The sequence below is a fragment of the Cupressus sempervirens genome, chromosome 10, assembly GCF_028749045.1.
Source record: "Cupressus sempervirens isolate cs-2001-9-10 chromosome 10, ASM2874904v1, whole genome shotgun sequence".
Lineage (NCBI taxonomy): Eukaryota > Viridiplantae > Streptophyta > Pinopsida > Cupressales > Cupressaceae > Cupressus > Cupressus sempervirens.
Window position 1 is genome coordinate 817,774,529 of NC_143127.1, and position 17,798 is coordinate 817,792,326.

The 17,798-nt window shown below is 35.3% G+C and overlaps 1 long non-coding RNA gene across 5 annotated transcripts in view; it reads right to left on the minus strand.

The window, feature by feature from the left end:
• Window positions 1–3,467: 3,467 nt before the first annotated feature.
• The window catches only part of LOC149536450 (uncharacterized), a 204,123-nt gene continuing 189,792 nt past the window's right edge, over window positions 3,468–17,798 (minus strand). For all 5 annotated transcript variants that reach the window (XR_016356910.1, XR_016356911.1, XR_016356913.1 and 2 more), the window contains 4 exons: window positions 16,519–16,608; window positions 15,900–16,253; window positions 12,465–12,545; window positions 3,468–3,764 (listed from right to left, as the gene is read on the minus strand). This is a non-coding gene — a long non-coding RNA (uncharacterized LOC149536450). The remainder of the gene's footprint in view (window positions 3,765–12,464; window positions 12,546–15,899; window positions 16,254–16,518; window positions 16,609–17,798) is intronic.

Consider the following 17,798-nt stretch of genomic DNA (forward strand, 5'->3'; position numbering starts at 1 on the left):
CAACTATAATAAAGCGACGCAATAGGCAATGACTAGTTCCCTTTGAACCTCTACATACTTATTTTCTTTTCTTTTCATGTTCTATACATTTATATAGAATACGAAGTATTAGCATATCAAAGGCTATTCTCACAACCTTGTGTGGGAGATACATCCATATTCAGCATGCCAATTTAATTTTCATCAGTTGTACATATCATTTGATGATCAATACAAAGGACTAGTGATTGTAACAGGCAATGACTAGTTCCCTTTGAACCTCTACATACTTAATTCTATTTTCTTTTCATGTTCTATACATTTATATAGAATAGGAAGTATTAGCATATCAAAGGCTATTCTCACAACCTTGTGTGGGAGATGCATCCATATTTAGCATGCCAATTTAATTTTCATTAGTTGTACATATCATTTGACGATCAATACAAAGGACATTTTGGCTTTAATTTTTTGCATCTAGTGAAAATAATTTGCAATAAATGATAACTGAATATAGGGAATAAAGGGGATATATTTATGAGGTGAAACATGATGATACTAATTCTTAACGTGTAAAAAAATTAGTAACAACTACATGGCAAGTTGTCAACCATAAATACGGAGAAACCGTGTCATGCAGGTGATGGCATCATTCCACCATTGAATCCAACCCTCTAGAGAGGGGCCAAGGCTCTAAATTTTGAATCTGAAGGATGTCATCCATAATGGGATTGTGGCTAAGCAATGACATGTTAAGGTAGAATTACATTTGAAATCAAAGGAGTGATAGTTAAATCCATGGCTTCAAAGAATGGAAATAAGGATTGGGTTGTAATCATGGCACGATCAGGCTTCTTAAATATCCTTTCAGAGCCAACTCTAAAATTGGACAAGTGTGCGAAACCCCACCAGGATGACGACAGTTAACATTGGGATAAAAAAGACCCAATTTGTTAGGCATGAAGTACCAACCTTCTCGCTTACTAGTTGTCAAAAAAAAAGATAAAATGCCATCTTTATCTACAATCATCTCTACCATATTAATATCTCCACACATAACCTAGGTGGCAGGTGGAAAAGAGTCTGCCAACCAATGTCACAAGTGGGAACTCTCAACTTTAGGACCATAAACATTGACAATCCAAAAAAATGATTATTGAAAGTTAGCAAAATCCAAACCACTCACTGTATGGGTTCAAAACCATGAACAATAATAGAAGAATATAAATGAGGGGAAAGTAGAGTATAAACTACACCTTGAGCAACTTCGTGTTGAGAAGAAAACGTAATGCCCTAAAACCAAATAACTCGGCATGCAACATTGAGAAAAATACCATAAATTTTAACCTATCATCAAGGAAAAGAACATCCAAGGAACCGATCCTGCATCTAGCATTTTTAATAAAATAGTTTCTGCGGAGGACTATTAGACCTCAAACATTCCAAGAAAAAAATTCATGATAAGAAATTCTTGCATATCATGCTCATCCCAAAGAAAGGAGAAAATGTTGTGCAAGAAGTTCGAATAGATTTTGAAGCACGAAGGGAGTCTCCTCCAAAGATAACACTTGATTTTTCTGAGTTGTCATTTGTCATCTTAGTATGCCCAAGAGGGTTGTGAGATTGACATAGAGATTGTGAAGCAATGCTCAATGCAGGTAGCAGAGTGTGGACCCATAAGGGCTGAGAAACACCCTCTGAAGCCTCCTTCCCCTGTTGGCCAGGGTTTGAAACATGAGTCGACGAAGTGCACACTAACTAGGTAGTCGGCTAGGTGGAAACCTTTGAATTCAATTGAGAAGCTTAAGCAACAGGTTACTTCAAAGCAGAAGTAGTTTTTCCCTTTCGAACGACTATGGACCATACATCTTTTTTCATAGGCTCAAGTGACTGAGATGAAGTCTCCTTTAGAGGGGAGTTAATGCAATGCACTTCGAGAGGGCAGTCCTTGATCTTATGTTTTGTCGACTGAAACCTATAGCAGATGTTGGATATTTTCAAATACAACACTGTTTGGGTGAAGGTGTGGCTACCCACTTGAATATCAATCGTTTCCTTGAGGTCACGAGAAAGATCAACCTCAACGCAAACTCTCTTTTAAGGCAGAACTTTAAAAATATTTAGATTCTTTAAAAAGAACCTTGTTGAAGGATTGGGTAATGGCTTGCATGAATGACCAAAAAGACATGGGAAGGCCAAGTAATTCAACCCAAATAGAGTCCCTAAGATTTTTGTCATATGAGATAGAAAAGTCTCGATACTAATGCTGAAAAATTGGAAGGGAGGACCAAAAAAACCACAAACCACAATCGAGGATGGCCTCAACATGGGAAGGGTTGGAAAAAATAGAACAAAAGGAAACCCTTAGTGAGGGTTTGAATATGATCAAGCTAAACAACATGAGGAGTCCAGGCCTTGGCCATCCATTCTTTAAACATGCTTTCGAAAGAGTTCCCACAAAATACCCAATGAGGGTATTTTTGTCTAAATAGTCACAAGCACTTCGAAAATCTTGAGCATTAAGCACAACATTAGGGGAGGACATGCCTCGTAAAACACTTTTGAGATGAACTTGCGAGGGCATTTTTCAAGGGAGGTGCCATGTGCATTCATCGCAACAACTCCAACACCACCATCAATTGTTGGGCTACAGTTGTCAAAGTCATGTTAAAAAACCCTATGGAACACGCAATAAATATGACATGACACACAGATACACAAAGATTGTTTCAACAAACCAATACGCAAAACAAAACCCTAGTAGAGTACATCACCATGTAGCTAATGTTAAATATTATTTCTAATTTTATTGAATATTGCATTCAATTTTCCATTTTTAATAAATAAAAAGAAGTATTCTTTAATTGACATCAACTGCCAACACAATCACGCGATTAGTAATTAACTAAATATCTACATCAAACATAGTTTTTTAAAATAATTTCTAGGATAAGGGAAGAAATTAAACTCTTTAAGCTAGCATTTCATTTTATTTGTAACAATAAAATAATTGCGTACGTAAGTATGTATGTACATGCACGTGTACGTGTGTGTGTGTGGTGTGTGCAACCAGATCTTTTGATCTCACTACTGCCAAGGAGCTAGCCAAACTAAATTGCATTGTTTACATTTTCCATATGCAATATATTGATCACATTTGCATATAAAAGATAAAATGAACCATCCTAATTCCACATCATGTTATTTCAGAATATATAATCATTAGAAAATAACCTCGTAACATAGCATCATCATAATATGATATCGATAGAAAATCATCAATAGGTCAAAAATATCTAGAAAAACACCAACATGTGTAGCATAACATCTAAAAGCATTTCGTTGTATGTCGAGGTATATCCAACAATATCAACAAAAGTCCAAGTGTGCATAAAAGTCTTATAAATAGTAATTGTTGTTCATTTTTCACATATGTTCAAATGAAGTAAAATACATGCTTATTACTTTCAAAGTAATTTTCAGAAAAATACATCAAAGAAAAGTATTTTATTCATTTTGAAATAATGTTTAGTATTTGCATGATGAAGCAAACCATAATAGAAATTAAATGTTGAAAGTAAATTTCTCCCACACATCTGATTGTGAGAGTAGTCTCTACATGCTGACATACATCTATACCCTACTGAAATCAATAACTAAATAGAAGGGTAAAAGGAGAAAGGTTCATGGGCACCAGTCATTGCCTGTAATGACTGGTGATATGGCATCCAACTGCATCCATCCTCTCGCTGCTCCAGACATCGCCCGTTCCGTGCTTCCAATTCCTGTATTTGCAAAGAAGAGAATGGGTTAGATCCAATGGATCTAAGCAATGCTGATGACTCACAAATCTCGCATTTAACATCCTACATGCTATTCATATCAGTAAGATATAGACATACACCAGTAGATAGAGAGGTCGATCATAAAGTATAAAAGTATTAAAGGGACAATTCATTTTGTTTTGAAACCTTTTACTAATAAAATTGGTGAAAAGGAGAAAAGTATAGCAGGCGAGATTGGTTTGCATATAAGTAACAGCAAAGGAAACATTAAAGGGACGAACTGTCCAAAGTTTTGAAACCTTTTGTTTCATTCATACAGAAAGATTGAAAGCTACAACAGGAGATCTTACAGAAACATGCTATTGATGCAAGCAATACTCAAAAAATCTCGCTAAAATCTTTTATGGCGTAAAAATAGGTTTACAACAAAGAGACAAAAAGAAAATCATGCATGATACATTAGAAAGTATGACAATCATATACAACTTTCAGCAATGAAAGTTAGAGCTGATAAAGAAAGATCTGGTTTGACAGCTGAAAGAAAATACCATAATTTTTGTAATATATCAGTTTATACAACAGCCTAGCATGGAGTAAATGCAAACAATGCATCGTAAACATTACTTTCAGCAGAGAATTCTTTCTAAAGAAAATATGATGCATGACAGTTTCCGTCAAGGAGCAAGTAATAGACAAGTTTAGAGATGTGGCCACTATCAGCAAAATAATTGTTTATATCAGTTCTTGCAAATTTTCAGGGTGCAGATTTTAAGAGAGGATGCTTATGTGATTGCATCCTTAAGTGTATTTTTCTATATGATTATGATCCATTATGCAGATGTACTATTTTGAGGGCCTTTGATGGAAATAAAGTTTTCATTGGAACCAGTTTTGGAGTTGACAGATTTAGTTGTGTGCGTTAAGGTGATTGATGTTATTCAAATCATGTTTTAATTATAGGCCTTTTTGAATGATGTCTTATCTTGTACCTTCTTTATAAATAGTTGTTCATAGGTTTTGAGTTGTGTTTCAATTATTGATGTATTCGATTGTGATCAAATTCCTTTCGTATATTTTCAAGTTCATAGACTTCTCTTAAATTATTGATGTGAACTAGCAAATTTTCAAATAAGGTTTCTTGTGATTGTCTTGTCAAATCTTTCATTGTGTCTCAAGTATAGTAGTAATCTGTGTTATCAATCTTGGTGTATCACCTTATTTCTTTAAGTTTTTCGTGTTCTAGGTTATCTTTTTACCCTTTTCCATTTGAAAGTTTCAATTCTCCATTTGTATAAGTAAGGTATAAGATATATCATACAAGAACCGACCTAGAATCTGGAGGTTCAATCAAGTTATAAGTTACCCACAACTTTTGGATGATCCCATGTTTCTCCAAAATCGCTGCGAGTTTTAGGACTTAAGGCAAATTTTCAGGGTGCAAATTTTGTAGATAACAGTTTTTGGCATGCCTAGTGGGACCTACTTGCCTTATTTTTAAGGAAGTTGCTGCTGTTTTTGATGTGCAAACAACAGAGTTATATTTTTTTCTGCATATTTGGCAACTCAATGGGGAAGAAAGGTACAGATCAGTGTTGTTAATGAGAAAGATACAAAATAGAAGTTCAAATTCATTTGAATATTTATAGCTTGAAACACCCAAAAGGCATGGCAGAACCCTTGCTAGGACAAAGCTAGCAAAGAGAAACCAAAAATCAGCATAGGGTACTCGATTTTATCAAAGAAAAACTCGTAGCACATTTTCAGTAAGTCCCAATTGGAGAATCGAACCTTTGGAATCAAAATTTTCTACATTTTTTGCAGATACAACAGCAAGCTCGAGTTTGGCTGCAAATTTATTTTATGGACCAGCTGTATCATTTATACATCCGTAACAGATAGGTTATCAGCTACCAGTAATGGCTCAGCTAAGAAAATTTTCTTTTGTTCCCTTTGATCAGGGGAGTCCTTTGAATCTCCAGCAGCATAATGACATCCCTTTAGTAGCTTTGAAAGGAGTGCCATATTTTACCGGAGAAAGCCAAACTATAGCCTTCGAGCATGTTAGGGATATAGCAACCTTATGCAACGTTCATCATGTGATGCAAGAAAATGTAGCAATTAGGTTACTGGCTGCCTCATTCAAGGGGAAAGCGTTGGAATGGTTCAGAAGTTTACCAGTCGCTTCAATAGGCACATGGGATGAATTGGGTGATGCATTCACCAAATTTTTTGAAGACAAATCTGATCATTTGTCATTGGTAGAACAACTAACAACCATAAAAAGGGCTCCACAAGAATAGATGACTGATTTCAATACACGTTTTCAAAGGACATGGAATAGGATACCTGCTGCTGTTAGACCAAGTGCTGATCATGCATTTTTATACTATCTTAAGAGTTTGAACAGCGACATTTCTTTCATGATTTAGTCTATGGGAGGTAATACGCTGCCACAAGCATTTGCTATATCAGTAAGGGCAGAAAATAACCTCATATAGGCAGGTAAAATTGCTCCTAGACCTCCTTTGCCTATTTTTCCGGATATACAGCCAAATATACCTTTGCAAATACCACCTTTCAGCCCATTACCAGTGGTTTCCAACCAAGAGATAGCTGTTGTAGGACCTTCTCAAGAGCTGCAAGAGATTAAACAAGGTCAGCAAAAGATTGAAAGCTTAATGTAAACTTTTGGAAATGAATTGGTTAATCTCAAAAAGCAGCAGTTTCAGCCAAGGCAACCTTTTCAATCCCAAAATTTTGCTGCAAATCAGGGTTACCAACAGCAGAATCAAGGTTACCAACAACAAAATAATTAGGGATATCAACCACAAAACCAAGGGCAGCTTCAAAATAGGCAAAATTTTCACGGGTACAATGCTGGAAATAAGCAGAGCATAAATCAGAGACCATATAAGCCTTATAATCCAGCACCCTTAAATGCTGCAAATCCGGTAAGAGATATAGTACTTGTACCAATGCAAAATAATATGGCTGCTAAATATGACTGGTGTTTTCCATGTAATCAACCTCATAGTCAAGCTACCTGTTCAAATGGCATCATTCAGCAAGATTTGATGGTACAAAACGCTACATATATGCAGCATGCACCAGAGGCTGAAATGGAACAGCAAGATGTATCCCCTGCAGATGCTTCATTCCTAAATTGGTAGGTAGATGATTTTTGTGGTATGAATAGTGCTGATCCTAATATTGCTATTTATTCCAGGAATAAAAAAAGGGCTTTAGAAGACTAGAAAACCAGTAATAATAGCAATACTAGTAATACAGCCATTGTTGGATCAGATAAGCCAACTAATCAGTAGGCTCCATCAACAAATTTCCACATGCCAACGTAGAACAGCAACAACAAGCACAACCTGCTGTTACAAAATCGTAGCCTAAGGTACATGCATCAATTCCTTTTAATGTTGTTGAAAATATGAAGAAAATGAATGTGTCTATCAGTATGTGGGATTCTTTGGCAATACCTGGTCAAGTTGACATGTTGCGATCTGAATTATCAAAAAGAAGTAACGCTGGTGAAAATACGCCAAATATCGTATTTGCAAATAATGAAGAAGGTAACAGCAAAACAACAGTTCCAGCTGTCAAACCTCCCCCTTTCTATGTGTCTCTAATCATAGGCAATGATCTGGTTCACAATTTCATGATTGATAGTGGAGCCACAAGTTCAGTTATGCCTAAAAAGGTAGCAGATCAGCTAGGGCTGAAATATCAACCTCTCAAGAAAGGTGTGGTGCAATTGGATGGGTCAGCTATTAACACAATAGGTGTCATTAAGGATGCTAGTCTTACCTTGCATGCCTGTCCAAATTTTTCAATACTTCAGGATGTTTATGTCATAGATCTTTCGCCATTTTTTGCATTATGCTTATCTAGAGATTTCACTGCAAAGATTGGTGGCTATTTTTCATCAGATTGGTCTCATATGCTCTTTAGGTCAAGATATGGTACAAAGATCACTATTAAATCCAAAAAGTTAGCAAAAGACCATATAGAGCCTTACGTTCCTGCTACTATAAATGCAAATCTGATGTCACTTGATACTAATGAACCTAAGGTAGTAGATTCTAACACACCCCTTACTGGTATCCCGGATATTTTGCTTGATGAATGGGCTACTGAAAATGTTTCTAACAGTCAAAAAAACGTTGTTCATGATGCTGGTTTTGGAAATTATATGATTTTAGATCAAAGTTCAAGAATTCCAAATCTGGTCAAAGATACAAATCAGATCAGGGAACAAGAAAATCAGGTATGGAAGATGTATTTTGATGGCTCAAAAAGAAAGAATGGTGCTGGAGGGGGAGTAATGCTGGTGTCACCTCAGGAGGATAAGTATTTTGTTGCTTTTCATTTTTCATTTGCATGTTCTAACAATGTGGCTGAATATGAAGGACTGGTTCAAGGTTTGGAATGGGCAAGAAAGAGAAACATAACCTGCTTGCAAGTTTTTGGGGACAACGAACTCATTGTAAACCAGGTTAGAGGTCTAATTTCTGTTAAGAATGATACTTTAAAGCTGTATACAAATAGGGTATGGGATATTATAGAACAATTTCAAGCTTTTAACATAATATCTATACCTAGAGCAAAGAATTAGCTTGCTAATAGGCTGGCAGCAGTAGGCGCACAATTTGATATTGTCGAAAATGTCTCAAAAAAGAGCGAACAGCATCATGTTAAGGTGGTGGTTAGACTTTAAATACCAGATAACAACATAAATTGGCAGGTTTTTGATTCAGAAGAACAGATTTTAAGTTTTTTATTACAAGAAGATGTGTTTTCAGTTGCTAATCAGGATAGATTCAGTCAGCAATATAGTGATCAGATTATTCAGTTGAAAATGAACAAGTTGCCTAAAGGTTTGGTCACTTTAGAAACTATCTTTGATCCAGATGATCAGGTGAAAAAAGATAAAACTAGTTTGCTGGTGAAAGAAGAGCATTACGAGGAGCTGGAAATTTCTAAAGGAAAAAGGCTGAAAGTTGGTAAGATAAACTCACCACAAGAAAAACAGTTGTTTATTGAATTATTTCAGGAGTTAAATGATGTTTTTGCGTGGGATTATTCTGATCTAAAGGGCTTTGACCCTAAATTAACCCAGCATACTATTGAGCTTGAGCCCAACACCAAACCCATAACGCAAAAACAGAGACCTGTCAATCCTAAGCTAGAACCTCTAATGCTGAAAGAGTTAAACAAACTTTTAGAAGGAGGGATTGTCTTTCCTATCAAGCATACTTCTTGGGTCTCTAATTTAGTACCTATAAGACAGAAAAATGGAGAAATTCGCTTGTGCATAGATTTTAGAGACTTAAATAGGGCTTCATTAAAAGACAGGCATCCCTTACCATCTATGGAATAGATTTTACAATATGTTTCTGGTTCTGAAAGGTTTTCTTTGTTAGATGGTTATTCTGGTTATAATCAAGTGCTGGTAAAAGATGAAGATCAGTTCAAGACAACATTCACCACTAAATGGGGAACCATGGCTTACAGAAGGATGCCTTTTGGGCTAGCGAATGCTGGAGCTACGTTTCAAAAGGCTATGGACATGGCGTTTCGAAATTTAATGTACAAGATAGTGCTGGTATATCTGGATGACATTACTGTTTTCAGCAAGGAGGCTAAGGATCACATTTTTCATCTTAGACAAATGTCAGAAAGATGCAGGGAGTTCGGTATTTCTCTTAATCCAAAAAAATTTGTATTTGTTGTTCATGAAGGTAAGCTTCTCAGTTATATTGTTTCAAAGCATGGTACTACTATAGATCCTGAGAGAGTTCAAGCGATTTTAGAGTTACCATTACCTAGCCACAAGAAGGGTCTACAAAGTTTTCTTGGTACGATAAATTTTGTGAGACGTTTCATACCTGATATTGCTAATCTTTTGAAACCTTCAACAACAATGTTAAATAAAAATACAATTTTCAGCTGGACAAAGGAGGGAAAGCGTTGTTTTGAAGCAATTAAGGAGGCCTTGTCTGCTGCTCCTGCTTTGATTAATCCGAATTTTACTAAAGATTTTATATTGTATGCCTATGGCAGTTTTGACGCCATTTCAGCAATGCTGGTGCAAAAAAATGATGAAGGTTTGGAGCAACTTGATGCGTTTTTCAGCAAAGGTTTGCAAGATTTTGAACAAAGGTATAGCTTTGTTGAAAAGCATGTTTTTGCTGTCATTAAAAGTCTTAAAAAATTCAACCCCTGGTTTCCAACAGCAAAATTCATCTAATGGTTTCTCATCCAAGCGTGAAGGAATTTTTGTTAAGCAAAGATTTAAATGAAAAAAGAGCAGGCTGGATTACTCGGGTGATGGAGTATGATGTTGATATCCATATCACCAAACTGGTTAGGAGCAAAGGATTATGCATATAGTTAGCAGATAATAGCTTTCAAGAGGTAGAAATCAGTCAAAATCTGTTGCTGGTTGATCATAATCAAGCTGGAAGTAATCAATCAGACTATTGGTTGACTGAAATGACACATTTTTTGCAAACAGGGGAGTGTCCTTTGAGGTTGGATAGAGCAAAATGTAGGTAATTCAGACTTCAATCAATTCCTTATGTTTTAGTTAATGATGTTTTGTTCAGAAAGGATCATAGTGGCATGTTGTTACGTTGTCTAAGGGCTTATCAGACCGGCAAGATCCTGGAACAGTTTCATGATGAAGGGGGTCACTTTTCCCCAAAGACTGCAGCTTATAAAGTGTTGAGGGCAGGATTCTATTGGCTTGATCTGTTCAAAGACGCCTATAATTGGTCAAGAAAATGCCAAAAATGTGCATTATTTGCTCACAAGAAAAGGCTGGCAGCCTTACCTTTGCAACCAATTTTGGTTGAGCAGCCATTCATGAAGTGGGGTATTGATTTTATAGGCCCAATTAATCCAAGCTCTAGTTCAGGTCACAAGTGGATTCTTACAGCTACAAATTATTTTACAAGATGGACTGAAGCAGTAGCACTAAGAGAGGCAAATGAATCAGTTGTGCTTAATTTTTATGATGATTTGACTACAACGTTTGGTGTTCCTGATTCAATCATTTTTTATAATGCATTAGCTTTTGTAGGGGCTAGAGTGTCTGAATGGGCACTAAAGAAAGGTATATATCTGAATACCTCATCAAACTATTACCCTCAAGGTAATGGTTTGGCTGAAAGTACAAATAAGAACCTTTTAAAGATTATTAAAAGAGCGTTAGAGGAGAATAAGAGAGATTGGCATGCAAAGTTGAAATCTGCCTTATGGTTGGATAGGATTACTCCTAAGCGAATTATTGGAACATCTCCTTACGTTCTAGTATATGGGAAAGAGGCCAAGTGACATGTTACTACTGAATTTCCTGCGTTACAGCTTGTCGATCAGTTGATATTGTTTGAAGAACAGGACCCTCTTAAGCTAAGATTGGCTAAATTGATGGAGTTAGAGGAGATAAGGAGCAAGGCACTGCAGGAAATGGAATACCAGCAGTTACATGTGAAGAGAACATTTGATAGAAAGGCAAAAGATCGTCATTTCAAAGAAGGAGATTTGGTGCTGAAGTGGGATGTACTTAAGACAAGACCAGGGCAACATGCTAATTTTGATCACTTTTGGGAAGGCCCTTTTCAGATTGTTGAGTGCAAGGAACACAATGCATTCCAGCTTGCCACTCTTCAAGGAGATGTTCTACCGATTCCTGTTAACAGGATTCACCTCAAGGCTTGCTTTGAGGTATGATTTATTTTTTGTTTTGTTTTCTAGGTTAGGTTTCATGCTTTCAATAAATGCATCTACATATTAGTTTAAGTTTTCCCTAAGTGCTGTCCAAGCACATGTCGGTTTTAGTTTCCTTTCCTAGAGTAGTTTCCTGTTTTGTTCCTTAGGTTTTTAGGGGTTTCAAGTTGTTGGTTTGGTTGTTTCATATCATAGTCACCCACCTCAATCATGCACACTAATGCATGGATTGAACACATACATGTAGGTTAGTATACGCATGCATATGCATATGCCTAGGGCTGCATTTTCTAAGTCATTCTCAGTTTCACTTTCATACATACCTGGCAGCCATAACCATACACACACACACACACATATACTAATCACCTGCATCCATCCAATTCACACATTTTCATGCATGATTGAGATGGACAACTATGAATACGACTTCTAAAGTTGATGCTAGAGTTTTTATAGATCATGCATAAAAATCAGTCTAATAATAACCTGTCAGTTATCATTAGACTCATTTGCATACATCCCAGCCCATACCAGCAACTTTAGGGGTCGTGTCAGGTCTGGTTTAAGTCCAAGGAATTCATATTTTCAGACTCTAATGCCCAATGGATGTCAAAGGCAAGTGATCAAGTGTCTAGCAGGCAGACAGTCAGCAAAGGTCACCAAAAATGTTGTTCATTTTTCACATATGTTCAAATGAAGTAAAATAAATGCTTATTACTTTCAAAGTAATTTTCAGAAAAATACATCAAAGAAAAGTATTTTATTCATTTTGAAATAATGTTCAGTATTTGCATGATGAAGCAAACCATAATAGAAATTAAATGCTAAAAGTAAATTTCTCCCACACATCTGACTGTGAGAGTAGTCTCTACATGCTGACATACATCTATACCCTACTGAAATCAATAACTAAATAGAAGGGTAAAAGGAGAAAGGTTCATGGGCACCAGTCATTGCCTGTAATGACTGCTGATATGGCGTCCAATTGCATCCATCCTCTCGCTGCTCCAGACATCACCCGTTCCGTGCTTCCAATTCCTGTATTTACAAAGAAGAGAATGGGTTAGATCCAATGGATCTAAGCAATGCTGATGACTCACTCAAATCTCGCATTTAACATCCTACATGCTATTCATATCAGTAAGATACAGACATACACCAGTAGATAGAGAGGTCGATCATGAAGTATAAAAGTATTAAAGGGACAATTCATTTTGTTTTGAAACCTTTTACTAATAAAACTGGTGAAAAGGAGAAAAGTATAGCAGGTGAGATTGGTTTGCATATAAGTAACAACAAAGGAAACATTAAAGGGACGAACTGTCCAAAGTTTTGAAACCTTTTGTTTCATTCATACAGAAAGATTGAAAGCTACAGCAGGAGATCTTACAGAAACGTGCTATTGATGCAAGCAATACTCAAAAAATCTCACTAAAATCTTCTATGGCGTAGAAATAGGTTTACAAAAAAAAGGCAAAAAGAAAATCATGCATGATACATTAGAAAGTATGACATTCATATACAACTTTCAGCAATGAAAGTTAGAGCTGTTAAAGAAAGATGTGGTTTGACAGCTGAAAGAAAATACCATAATTTTTGTAATATATCAGTTTATACAACAGCCTAGCATGGAGTAAATGCAAACAGTGCATCGTAAACATTACTTTCAGCAGAGAATTCTTTCTAAAGAAAATATGATGCATGACAGTTTCTGTCAAGGAGCAAGTAACAGACAAGTTTAGAGATGTGGCCACTATTAGCAAAATAATTGTTTATATCAGTTCTTGCAAATTTTTAAGGTGCAGATTTCAAGAGAGGATGCTTATGTGATTGCATCCTTAAGTGTATTTTTCTATATGATTATGATCCATTATGCAGATGTACTGTTTTGAGGGCCATTGATGGAAATAAAGTTTTCATTGGAACCAGTTTTGGAGTTGACAGATTTAGTTGTGCGCGTTAAGGTGATTGATGTTATTCAAATCGTGTTTTAATTATAGGCCTTTCTAAATGATGTCTTATCTTGTACCTTCTTTATAAATAGTTGTTCATAGGTTTTGAGTTGTGTTTCAATTATTGATGTATTCGATTGTGATCAAATTCCTTTCGTATATTTTCAAGTTCATAGACCTTCTCTTAAATTATTGATGTGAACTAGCAGATTTTCAAATAAGGTTTCTTGTGATTGTCTTGTCAAATCTTTCATTGTGTCTCAAGTATAGCAGTAATCTGTGTTATCAATCTTGGTGTATCACCTTATTTCTTTAAGTTTTCCGTGTTCTAGGTTATCTTTTTACCCTTTTCCATCTGAAAGTTTCAATTCTCCATTTGTATAAGTAAGGTATAAGATATATCATACAAAAACCGGCCTAGAATCTGGAGGTTCAGCCAAGTTATAAGTTACCCACAACTTTTGACTGATTCCATGTTTCTCCAAAATCGCTGCGAGTTTTAGGACTTAAGGAAAATTTTTAGGGTGCAGATTTTGGAGATAACAGTGATATAATAGGGAAAGGGAGAATAGTATACTCAATTTCTACCCCTTCAACCCCAAGTATTTTAAGCGAGGTATCTTACTATTTATGTAACCATTGCACCTCTTTTTAAGTGCAAGTGCTAGTTATAGTCATGTTTACCTTACATCGAATTCCAAATCAAAAGTCATTGCAAATGAGGTTTCTATGCCTATTTTTAGAAAAGAAGACAATATGTTTGAAACATCACAAAAAATTTATTGCGGTGATAAATCATTTGCACACAATTTAAATAAGTTAGTCACCATATTTTTTGGAAAAGAAAACAATATATTGACACATCACAAAATTTTATTGCAATGATAAATCATTGTACATTTTTTGTTTTTAAAGGACTGAAACTCAATCTCAATTGCAAACAAATGGTTTCCATAGTTCATAATATTGTGAATTTTTGGTTTGGACAGTGTGAAAATTTTTCCTTTGAAATTTTGGATCAAACTCTATGATCTTTAATAGAAAATAAGACAAAAAAAAAAAAAAAAAACTTAAATGTTGATTTCAAATGTTGAAGAAACAATCTCACAATTAAAACTAAAACTATGTACAACAATGTATAACAATAGTAGAAAGCAGATTTCCACAATCTATAGAATTGTTAGACTGCTTCTAGAATCGATTGTGTTGTCAGTTTTACATCAATGTTTCGGATCACACTCTGTGATGATGATGGATCACAGAGTGTGATCCGAAACATTGATGTAAAAGCAACAACACAATCAAATCTAGAAGCACTCTAAGAATGTATGACAAACTAAATGTTGTTTGTCCAAAACTAATCAATAAGAAACTATAGCAACGTGTGTCTTGAAAGGGAGACAATAAAAGTTTTTTAATGAATTTAAATGGAAAAGATAATATTAAAAACATTATAAATGAACATGTGTTTGTATAAATTGTATGGCTTGAATGAGAAAATAAATTAGCTTCCAACATATGCTATAGGAATTAAAAGGAAAAAAAAAGGTCTATGGAATAAATGTCTCATTAATTTCTCAAGATATGTCAATATTTGCATGTAAGATGTAGAAGATAATGTTAGATTTTGTTAGTAATGTCAGATTTATTTATTTTATTTTATGACTTGTCTTATCATACAACGGTGGATATAAAGTTTGGAAAAAGTTAAAAAAAAAATTGGCAACAAAAGGAAAGAAGCCTACACATGACTTTAGGAGGGTTAGCCATTAGAGTTAGAAATAAATATTTTATGTTAAATTAAAAATATTTCAATATATATTAGAATTGAGAATTGTATTGAGAACTATGTAGGGTAAACAATTGGGTGATGGTAAAAAAGAATGTGGATGTAGCGCTGATGAAATTTATAAACATATTTTCTAAAATATATTTTTAAAAATAAATAGATCTGAAATTTTCAAGAGAATATATTAAGCATTATAAAGAGTGGTGGGTTTCATTGGAATAGATAAAAGTATCAAACCATCCAAATTGCATTTAAAATACTCTTGATTTTTTTCTCAATTTCATCATTTTGTAATAGAATGTAGTAACCCTGATTGGTTATAGCTTAAACAACTCCAATTTCATTTTAACAAATTAGTTGTTTGACAACATTTCATCAAACACTTGATACGCAACCCAGTTACCACTGAACATATAATGTTCTAAATTTCAAACACAGTAACAAGAGATGCAAATAATTGCTCACAAATTTTAGTTGACTATGGCCTTATACATCTTGTAAAAATGAATATCAAACACTGATATATAAATCTGCCTTATGAGTTTGCACATTTAATTTTGAAATGATAAGTGCTTCATATCAAATTCTGAGTTTATTCATTAATAACTATATATGCTGCAACATAACAATCATTTTTACATTGGAATGAACCTGGATTAATGCTGCCAAAATCAGGTCTCATAGGAACGTGTGCAGGCCTCTGACTGGTAATCGTAGGCCTCTGAAATTGATTGTTGGCGCTCCAATTTGGAATCGCAAGCCTCAAAGGTTGGACACAGGCTTCTAACAAGCAATTGCAGGTCTGTAAATGTTGAGCACAGGCCTCAAAAAGGTGATCATATGACCCAGGAGTCCACTCACAGCCCTCCTAGTAGTGAGAATGCTGCCCAGAATGAGGAACGGCAGCCTCCAAGACTCACAATAGTCTCTAACAAAGAAAATGCAGGTCTGTAATTTATAAACGCTGCCTCCTGACCCTTTTTAAATCAGACCAAATCACTTACTCTGCAAAAGAAATCACCCAGTTGTAGTTATTATCAGATTTCCAATGGGCAGCAAATGCCAATGCCTGGTATGTAGAATTGCAGATACTAACAATAGGTAACTAAAACAATGGCATCCAAACAGATAGCAAGTCGTCCAACAAGAAAAAATCCCAACATCTATTCTCCAACACGAACATCCCTCACCAATAACAATATCTCCTAGCTACAGTCAAATACAATAAAATAGATTCAACTAATATCCACACACAATCAAATCACTATACCTCAGTAGTGATTCAGTATACTTCTCAGCTTCGAATCTGATCCACTATACCTCAGCAGTGGGAATCACCAATCTGCTTCAAACCCTTATGCTTCAGCAAAAGAAATGAATCCACAAATCAGAAAAACCCTCACAACAAAGCAACAAAGCAATTAGACAATTGATTGATTCATTTGCTTCATGAAACCACCATATATTATCCACATGACTTCACCAACACACCATTAATTAGAAACTTCCATTAGATTCTTTAATAAATAACTTTTCTAGTACATGGCTTCATGAAGATGCTTTTTACTTGAGATGCTTCAACTTTTAAATATAACAACTCCTTGCACTTTAATATTTAATACTTGACTTAGGCTTATAATTAAATACTTCAGTGAAATTATAAAGTTAAATTATAACTTCATACTAAGCCATTTATTGATAATGATAACTTCCAAAATGCTTATCCTTTAAATTTGTCGTCTGAAATGGAAGTCGCATCTAACACATGTAACTAAATGCACTTTCTTAAAGTAAAAAGGGTCCATCTCAATCATTACCCAAATTTCCATAAATAGCAAGTGCATGAAACTAAGCCCAAATGAAGTCCACTCTAAGTCAAACGAAGACCAAACAAGAACATACTGAATTGGGAAGAGGACAAGACCCTCTCGTAGCCAAGCTTTTGACATAGAAGATCCTCTATCCACAATAATTAACCTGGGAAGATCACAATAATAGGGTAATCTCTCAAACTCCAATGCTAGCAAAAATGGGGACGTTACATAGATAAGATAAAATTATAAATGTCCAACAACAAACCACTAAAAGGGTCCAAGGAACTGAAAGCAACAAAACAAGAAAAACACTACTAACAGGAACACCAAACTGTGACCAAGGAAAAAAACAAAACAAGAAGCAGAGAAGAACAATGAGAAGGATTATAAGTCCTTCCTCGGCTTAAAGAAATCCATAATGACAGGGTGCATTGGGGCAACCAATCCTAGGTCATCTCTAAGTACCGCTGGAGGTACAATGTTGTTGTCTTGTGAAAGCAACAAAATGGGAAAAACACTAATAATAGGAACATCAAATGGTGACTAGGGAAAAAAAAAACAAGAAGCAAATAAGAATGAGGACTATAAGCCCTTCCTCGGCTAAAACAAATCCATAACCAAAGGATATGCATTGGGGCAACCAATCTCAGGTGGTCTCTGAGTACCACTGGAGGTACAATATCGTTGTTTGGTGAACCCCCTATAGGACCTCATAGATCCAATATACCCCAGGACG